The sequence below is a fragment of the Akebia trifoliata genome, chromosome 3 (genome assembly GCF_017979445.1).
Source record: "Akebia trifoliata isolate Shusen 1 chromosome 3, ASM1797944v1, whole genome shotgun sequence".
Classification (NCBI taxonomy): Eukaryota; Viridiplantae; Streptophyta; class Magnoliopsida; order Ranunculales; family Lardizabalaceae; genus Akebia; species Akebia trifoliata.
The window spans coordinates 8,718,929-8,728,060 of NC_141377.1; the positions used below are offsets into that span (position 1 = coordinate 8,718,929).

The 9,132-nt window shown below is 32.6% G+C and overlaps 1 pseudogene; it reads left to right on the top strand.

The window, feature by feature from the left end:
- Positions 1-8,389, top strand: LOC147405895 (ribonucleoside-diphosphate reductase small chain-like; annotated as a pseudogene).
- The last annotated feature ends 743 nt before the right edge of the window (positions 8,390-9,132 follow it).

Here is a 9,132-nt window from a genome sequence, read left to right on the forward strand (position 1 = left end):
ATGGAGAGTAAATGCCACCCACAGCGATTTATCTCTACTTACCTGAGATGTGTGGCTTGTGGGGTATTGCATGAACATGGGGATTTGGGCAAGACATGGTGCTCTAGGAGGCTAGTTGCCTCACTCCTCCTAGTCGGCCCTATGGGTTTGAAACCTCTGTTGTTGAAAAAAAAAAAAATTGGTTGCAACAGTTTCATATGCTCATGCACAAGCACGTGTTGTGACAAATAACAGTGACAAGTGGATTGACATTGGAGCAACAAAAGAGTTTTGCAATGATCGAAATCTCTTTACAAGTAATTATGTAATTTGTAAAGAATTTGAAAAGTGGACATGGTAAAAACAATGCTCTCTCCGACATTCTTGGCCTTGGATCCATACAACTTTAATTCACTTATGAGAAAGTCATACATCTTGTCATTGTTTTTTCATATGCCAGAACTCACCAAAAACTATATATCTAAAGGCCTTCGTAACAAAGCAAGTTTCAAGTCAGTGTATGAATCGAACAGCCTTACCTTGTCTAAGAATGAGGTTTTCATGGTCATAGATAATTTTGTAACGACATGATTCGTCCAAATTTATTAATGAAAATTCTTTTTTTGTTTATATTGAATTGAGTAACATGCATGTTCTTATAATTTGGTATCTTTCTTTTTATTTCTACGTTTGTTTCATTTAATCAAACTACACGTAGATTTGGCCAATGTTTGACAAGATTGTAATTTGACACCTATATAGGATTTACAAGTCCAGTTAATATTTCCAACAATTTCCAACTTGGTCCATGCAAATAATTTTAGTTTTAGAAAAGACTCGATGGTTGAATTTTAAAGGCCCAGTAGTCACTCTTAGCTTTAAAAATTATTGCTCAAAAGCATTCAAGTACTACTTTAACTCTCACTCAATTACAAAAATAGTACTAGCAATGGATTATGAATGTTTTGAGTTTTCTTTTATTGATATCAAAACAGTTCCATGGTCACAAAATTAAATCATCAATGATTATGGGATTTTAAACTTCGTAGTGATTTTACTGGAGTGAGATATAAGACTATGTACACACTTCATGCAATCACACATATACATATTCCAAAGCATCATGCTTCACACTTTTAGTGTGTTATTCTTATATAACTCAGCAAACCGGCCGTGCAAAATCAATCACCAATCTATCAGAACAAAGGTATACCAATGCATTGCCCAAATGCATCTACCCCAAGCATCCCTCATGAATACTAAACCGTATTTTAGGCTAACTTCTTTAACATTTTTCACATATGACCAAACTCGTGATCTCTACATGATTCTTAATTTTGGGCACATACTTGATGGCAACTTCATATTAGATAAACAATCATGAGACTGAAAGTAAAATCACCACTTCCAACGTTCAATTGATCTTTACCTACATCACATTATCAAAATATTATTACTCCTACAGATCTTAATATAACTAAAGAAAGTAAGGAATTAATTCATAAATTAACAAGAGGGTGGAGAAAAATCTATCAAGAGATAACTTGTAATTCAACTTTATTATTAAAGGATAAATAATCTAGCTCAAGATGCAACTATTAAGTTTGAAAATAGGAATAAAATTCCATCTGAATGATGGTTCAAGTGATGACATAATCTAAAATGAAACGACACCCTCTGATAGTCTAGATCTTCGATACTTTCAAACTTTAATCTTAAGTTTGGGGTTTTTTCTTGTTGTTGAGACCCATCATTCCTTTTCTTGCAATCAGCTTGTGAATTTATGACAATCTCTTTTCAAATGCCCTTTCTTCTTGTGAAACTAACATTCTCCATGTTCGATAATTTTTTCCCTTATGATCATTTTCAAAGTCCTTATTGTAATGACTCAATCCCAAATTAATAGATTTAAAAAGAAAACAATAATAATAGTAAATATTTGAATAACAGGTGATAGAATCAAAATAAATTAAAATTTTAAATTAGGGGCAAGTTTATATTAAACTAAAGTAGGTTTATATACAATACATATGTTATGTTTGTTACAAAGCTGTGGTGGTGGTGTTGCTTAGATTTAGTGGTGGATCCCACCACTTACACTACTTAAAAATAAATAAAAAGGTTTGAAACCCTTGTTTTGCCAAAAGCCTTCTTAATGGGCTGATAGGGGCTGCTATAGGATAAAAAAAAATGAAGAGGAAAGAAACGAAAAGAAAGGAAAGGGAAGGGAAGGGAAGGGAAGAGAGAGAGAGAGAGAGAGAGAGAGAAGAAATTTTAGGTCGTTGAATACAACTTTGGCAAGATTTTTTGTAGAATTCCAATCTAGCACGGGGAGTGTTAATTGAGATAATTAATTCAATATATATTCTGAATTTAATTATTTTTTCATAGATCTAAGTGATTTAGGATTTGATTTATTTTCAAGTGTAAGATTGCATTTCTTGGTGAATCTTGGGGTTCTTTTCAAATTTTGGTTTTTAAATAGTTTTGAATTGTAAGATTTGGTTGTTACGAAGTATTCTAATCTGTAGTATTTAGGAAAAAAATTATTTAGGAAATTTAGTGAGAGTTGTTTTATTGCGTTAATTTGAATCATTAGGCTTTTATCAAATGGGTAGCATTCTTTTTAGGCTTATCAATAGATAGTCGAAAATTCGAATCCGATTCGAATTCGTATTTGCAATTTTAGATAATATCCAAAAATTTCAGATATTGAATTCCGATTCGAGTATATTCTAAGTATTCAAATAGATTTCTGATACGAATTCGGATATTGATACATCCGATTCATTAATATCTGATCCAATACCAATGCAAAATACTTATATTTTACTCTCAATTTATATTGGGTGGAGTTCCTACGACCCCCATTACGACTCACATTGCGACACACCGTTTGTCTTATATGGGAAAAAATGTTTGGAATGGGCTGGTTTTTTGTGAGAATGATCTCTGCGATGAGGGGATCATCCTTGTAAAAAATCATCCCATTCGAAAACTTCTAACTCCATCAAAATTGATTTACAAGAATTGGACGGTCTAAAATTTTTCAACTTGTAAACATGGGGCTACAAGTTTCATAATGAGCTGATTTTTGGCAAGGATGATCTCCTCATCATAGAGATCATTCTCACAAAAAATCAGTCCATTCCAAATATTTTTTCTCATATAAGACAAAACGGTATGTCGCAATATGAGTCGTAATGGGGGTCTATGGAACCCGACCCATTTATATTATATATAAATAAAAGTTGAAGACTACTTTTCTATTAAATAAAAGGTGTAAGACAGCTTTTCAACTAAATGGAAGTGTAAGACAACTTTTTTTATATTATATATATAAATAAAAGATGTAAGACAATTTTTCATATTATACATTATATATAAATGAAAGTGTGATAAGACAACTGTTTTCTTTTCATCATTATACATTTTTTCAGTCTTACACGTTGTTCAACGAATCCCACTTTGAAGTCAATAGTCCGCTTCCAATTTTGAAGAATCCCTCCTCATTATAAATACATTGCGTTTTACATTTGTTTTTTACAACCAATATGTTCACAAAAATTTGAAACACCTCTTAGAAATGCCACGTGTAATCCAATGGAGAGAATTGCTTTAAAATTTTCAAGGAGGCCGCCCACTTCAAAGATTTTTCCATGTTCAACTCCTTTGCCTCATCTCCCCATTTCTTCTTTATCTTTCCTTGTAAACAATGTTAGATGAGAAAGACGAGGTGTAGAAAAGTGAGAGATTTGATTGTCATCGAAACTATGTTTTCTATATGGATATGGAGGTGGAACTATGCTTAGGGATGTTAAGATGTTGCCACCTTCGTCTTCGATTCGTTCCTCTATTATTGAAGTAGATAGAATTAAAAATAAGATGATGAAAAATTATGAATATCTTTTGACATGTTGAAAATTAATTGGTTTGAGAAGAAATAAGGGTTATTGATCGAGTTGAAGATGAGGGATTTTTTATATGATTCGAAGATGAAAATCTAGGGTTGAATACAAATGTGCTTGTGTTTGATTAAAAATCAAAGGTTTTGCAACATCTCTTCTTTTCTGTAAGTTAAAACTATTTTTTTTCTTAACAAAAAAATTAATTTATTAATTTTCATGGTTTACTGAGTTTGAAAAACAAAAAAAATTAAAGATTTTATTTATTTATCGAAATTCGAATCGGATAAATATTTAATATCCGATAATTCATTCAGATGCAAATTTGAATATTGGTTAGTGATATCCGATCGGATTCGAATTCGGATATAGCACTATCTGATCGAATACATATTTGTTGACAGCCCTAGTTCTTATGACAAAATCCTAGACAAAGCATTTTGTCTTATATGGGCTAAAAGTTTTAGAATGGACTGATTTTTTGCGAGGATGTCCTCTATGGTGAGAAAATCATCCTCATTAAAAACCAGTCAATTCTGAACATTTTAACCCAAGTTTATAAGTTGAAAAATTGTGAACCATCAATTTTTTACTATTAGTTTGTAACCACTTTTCATGGGGTTAGAAGTTTCAGAATTGACTGATTTTTTTGTGAGGATGATCTACTCACTATAGAGATAATCCTCACAAAACATCAGCCCATTAAGAAACTTTTTAGCCATATAAGAGAAAACTTTGTCTAGGATTTTGGCAAAATAACCCAACCCTTATAATTGATTAAATTGGATCACTATAAGCATGATATTAATTGATGTTTTTGGTAATTAAGGACATAAACTTTGGATATCAGGTGAGTGGTTAATCATTTTAAATAGGATTTGGCATTGATATTCATCAATAGGTGTAACTCGTCAACCCAATTGCAACGGTTCCCAATGATGGATGTTTATTCTAATGCTTTATTTTGTTACCAGATATGTTTCAGAAATCTAGATGAGGTATCTCGAACTGACAAAACTGTAGAAACCATGCTATGCTAAGAAAATATAACTCCAAAAATTTAGAAATCATCATTTTTCAGACAAAAAGAAGCTTCACGATAAAAATCACTAAAAAATGATCAAATTATCAAAATACCCCTAACCTTAAAACATCCCTAGAGCCTACGTTACGCTTAGGAAAATCCATTCAAACACATATAACAACAAATCAAAACCAAATAAATCATTTCGCCAATTTTCATAAAATTTGACAAAATTACGAAAATGCCTCTCATAAAATTCAAGACCATTCCACACAAAATTTTTTATAAATGACACAAACCAATATTTTCATTGAATTCCTTACGAAAAATCGATTCTAAAACATCCTAGAACATCAACAACCAACTTGAAACACAAAAAGTCCTCTCCGAGGGCAAAACGATAATTTTATAATTTTAATTTCTGAAATTAATAAATAAAACATTAAATAATTAAAGTGAAATATTAATAAAATTAATTTAAAATTGAACCAAAAAATTGATCAATTAGACTCTTAGGCAAATTGTTAATGGTTGCCAAGATATTTATTCAAGGACCTCTCCATTTGGGGGTCCAAAGAATCAAAGATATAATAGAGGGGGGGTCTCAAAAAAAGTAAAGTCAATCAAGTAAAACTAAAGTCAAAATTCAAGTAAGACTAAAGTCAAGATATTAAAGTCAATTAAATAAAACTAAATTCAAAATCTTAAAGTCAATCAAATAAGAGCAAAAGTCAAAACCCTAATAGGGTTCTAATTAAATAATAATTCTATTTAACAATCCTAATTAAATAATTACTCTATTTAATAGAATTTTAATTAAAATACAACTCTACCTAAAATAATTCTAATTAAAATATAACTCTAACTAAAAAAATTATAATTAAACACTACTTTTATACAAACAAACGCTTAAAAAAATCTATAAATAGGAGTCCTCACACCCTATTTTCGTATCAAATAATAAATCCTAAGAGAAGTAGGTCAAAAAGCTTTCCTAGCCTCTCATAAACCCTAATTTTGAAGCCCTAACTCCTTACCTAACACTCCTACTTCGATTTTAGCTCAAAAAACACTTAGAAGCCCTTCAAAAATACTTCGAAATCCATAAAAAAATTCGAAGAACCCAGATCTAAGAAAGAGATACCTCGTTTCGGAGATCATAAATCAGATCTGGAGACAGAACGAAGCGAGGAATACTATACAAGGAGTTACTCTATCAGATCTGAGGGAACGAAAACGTTGTCTTCGGAAAGATATAAATTTCGTAATTTTTTCTATTATTTAGGTCTTTTAGCGATGTAGTTTATTTGGGAATTAGTAGAGACTGGCGTTTGTCGGGCGGGGTTGGTACCTAACACCTTCCAACCCCGTAACGTGATCCCCGAACCCATATTTTTTGTAATAGATTAGTTGATTTATCTGTTTCAAGTCTCTATTCGATTCCTAAACCGTAATAAGTAGGTGGCGACTCCCAAACCTCAAAGGTCAAAATGTTGATCTGCGCACCCCGCGGATCAAGGGCGCTTTCAGTGGTGACTCCACCGGGGATATTTGAGGATCAGACTTGAAAAGCCCCAAGTATGGAAAGCATTGCCACTAAGACCTAGTTTTTTGATTATTTTATTTTATTTTTAGTTATTTATTTATTTATTTATTTATTTCATTCGTTTTTTACTCAATTATTGAGCACTGGTTTGGATGTTGAATATTTTGTTTTGGCACTTTTTTATAGATCATCTAGGGTCATTCGGAATGACCTTAAAATCATGCAGGATTTCAAGAAGGTAATGGTCTAAAATAATGGGTCTTGACTCATTTCTATTTGGATTATTTTTTGGGTTTGTATTATCCTTTATTAATAATCTTTGGTTCAATTTTGGATATTTTGGATTTTGCATATAATTTTTCTTTTTGATTCAATCGAGGGTCATTTAGAATGACCCTAAATAATGAAATATTCAAAGTGACATATGAATGGAAGATGAAATGATGGTAGTTGGGATAAGAGTCGTGGATTTTTTTTTTTTTTAGAAAATTTTTGTATGAGAATGTTTGGCACGTTACTATGAATATGTGGCGAGTTATGAAGATAAATTATTTTTAAGTGATGTGCTAAGAAATAAGAAATTTTTTTTTTTTAAAGTTGTTCATGATGAGGATAGAATTCCAAAAAAAAAAAAAAAAAAAAATTATGAGTGGGGTGCCATTCGTAGAAAATGATTTTTTTTATTTTTATCTTCGTCTCATATAATTATTTGTGAGTGATGGGCTAAGAAACAAAAAACTTTCCTTTTTTAATGTTGTTTGTGATGAGGAGAGGATTCCAAAAAAAAATTCAAATTTATTTTTGTAAGAAGTTTTTTTTTTTTTCGTGTGGTGTGCCAATAGTGAAAACTTTGTTTTCTTATTTCTATCTTCTTCTCCACAAAGACAGCAAGTAAAAAAAACGTTTTCTCTCTCTCTCTCTCTTCTCACCTTATTCAGCCATCTCTATATCTTCTTGAACTCTTGCAAATCTGAGATTGATCTCATCGATCTCTTTATTCTGATCGAAAGTAGGTACCGATTCCTCCTATGTAAAACCCCCAAACTTGATTTGGATGTTGGAGATAAACTAGGAACTTTGAAATTAAAAGAAGATTGTAATGGTGGTGGAGAATTTAGACCAGAGGCTTCAATTTTGAGATCTGAAATTTTATTTTCTTTACCTATTACTCGACAGAAATCTACGATTACTAAGCATTTTATCGAGAATCATTATAAGAATATTCTGCACTGTCTTCAAGATCGCAAAAAGAGGACGTGGTCGCTCACAGATCTAAAACCAAGCCGCTCTCCTCTCTCCAATCTCCCCATCACAAATACCTCTCCCCTGTTTTTAACCTCTCATCCCCCTTTCTGTTACAAGCTTTAACCCCCGATGAGAAACACTTCATCACTCATGTTCTCGCATTCTTCGCTGCTTCAGATGAAATCATTCTTGAAAACCTCGCAGGCCAATTCATAAAAGAAGTCCAAATCTCCGAGGCTTGTGCTTTCTACGGGTTTCAAATCACCATCGAAAACATCCATTCTAAGATGTACAGTCTCTTGTTGGAATCTTACATCAAGGATTCTACAGAGAAGAATTGTTGTTTCATGCAATCGAGACTGTCCCTTGTGTCGCCAAAAAAGCCGAATGGGCACTTAAATGGATTATCTATTCAGAAACCTTAGCCGAACGTATTATGGCATTCACTTGCATTGAAAGGATTTTTTTTTTCTCTCTAGTTGTTTTTGCGTGGTATTTTGGTTAAAGAAACGCGGGTTGATGTTGGGTTTGACTTTTTCAAACAAGTTAATCTCACAAGATGAAGGTTTACATTGCGTGTTTGCTTTAAAGCTTGTTGAAGTGAAACTGAGTAAGGAACGAGTCAAAGGAATCGTTGCTGACTCAGTAGAAATAGAGAGAGAGAGAGAGAGAGAGAGAGTGAGTGAGTGATGTGTGGACGTGTGAGTTGAGTGCTGGCAGCAATATACATAAAAAAAATTTTATTTGTTTGAAAATTCGTTTTTTTTTTTCTTTTGAATGTGTTAAAAAAATGTTCTTGAGATGTGTGTTACTGTCAGCAACATACATATTAAAAAATAAAAAATAAAAAATCATTCCTCATCTCCACAAGTACCATTCTATCATCAATTCAAAAGTTCTTGAAATCCCGATTTTTTTTGGGTCGCCAAAATAACCTTCGATTGGACCTTAAAAATTATAGACAAAATTGTGCCTATTGCAATGTTTGGATCTGATCAATCGTTATATGTCATGTTCATTGATTTGCCATAATTGATGTGTTCATGAGGTGTGCGTATTTTAATAAAACCATATGGATGGTTTTTAATCTTTCATGCTCATTGTATGCATTTATTTATATGGTGTAATACCTTTGCGTGTATGGATCCATGAATCCATTTGTTCGGAAAAGGTCCCGGGGCACACCCTACCCTGTTTTGCACACACCACATGCACGTTTACTGTTTTGCACACCTACACGTCCCATCTCGCCAACGTGGCACTAGTGCGTGGTCTGGTCTCCCCGGAGATGCGACGTCATTCATAAAAACCACAACTCCAATCACGTACCTTAGGGTATATTTAACCGGGGCATCAGTACCGTCTGATCAGGTAACTCTGAAAGGTATATCGATGCACCCAGGCTGGAGTGACCTGAGCCTCTGACCTATTGT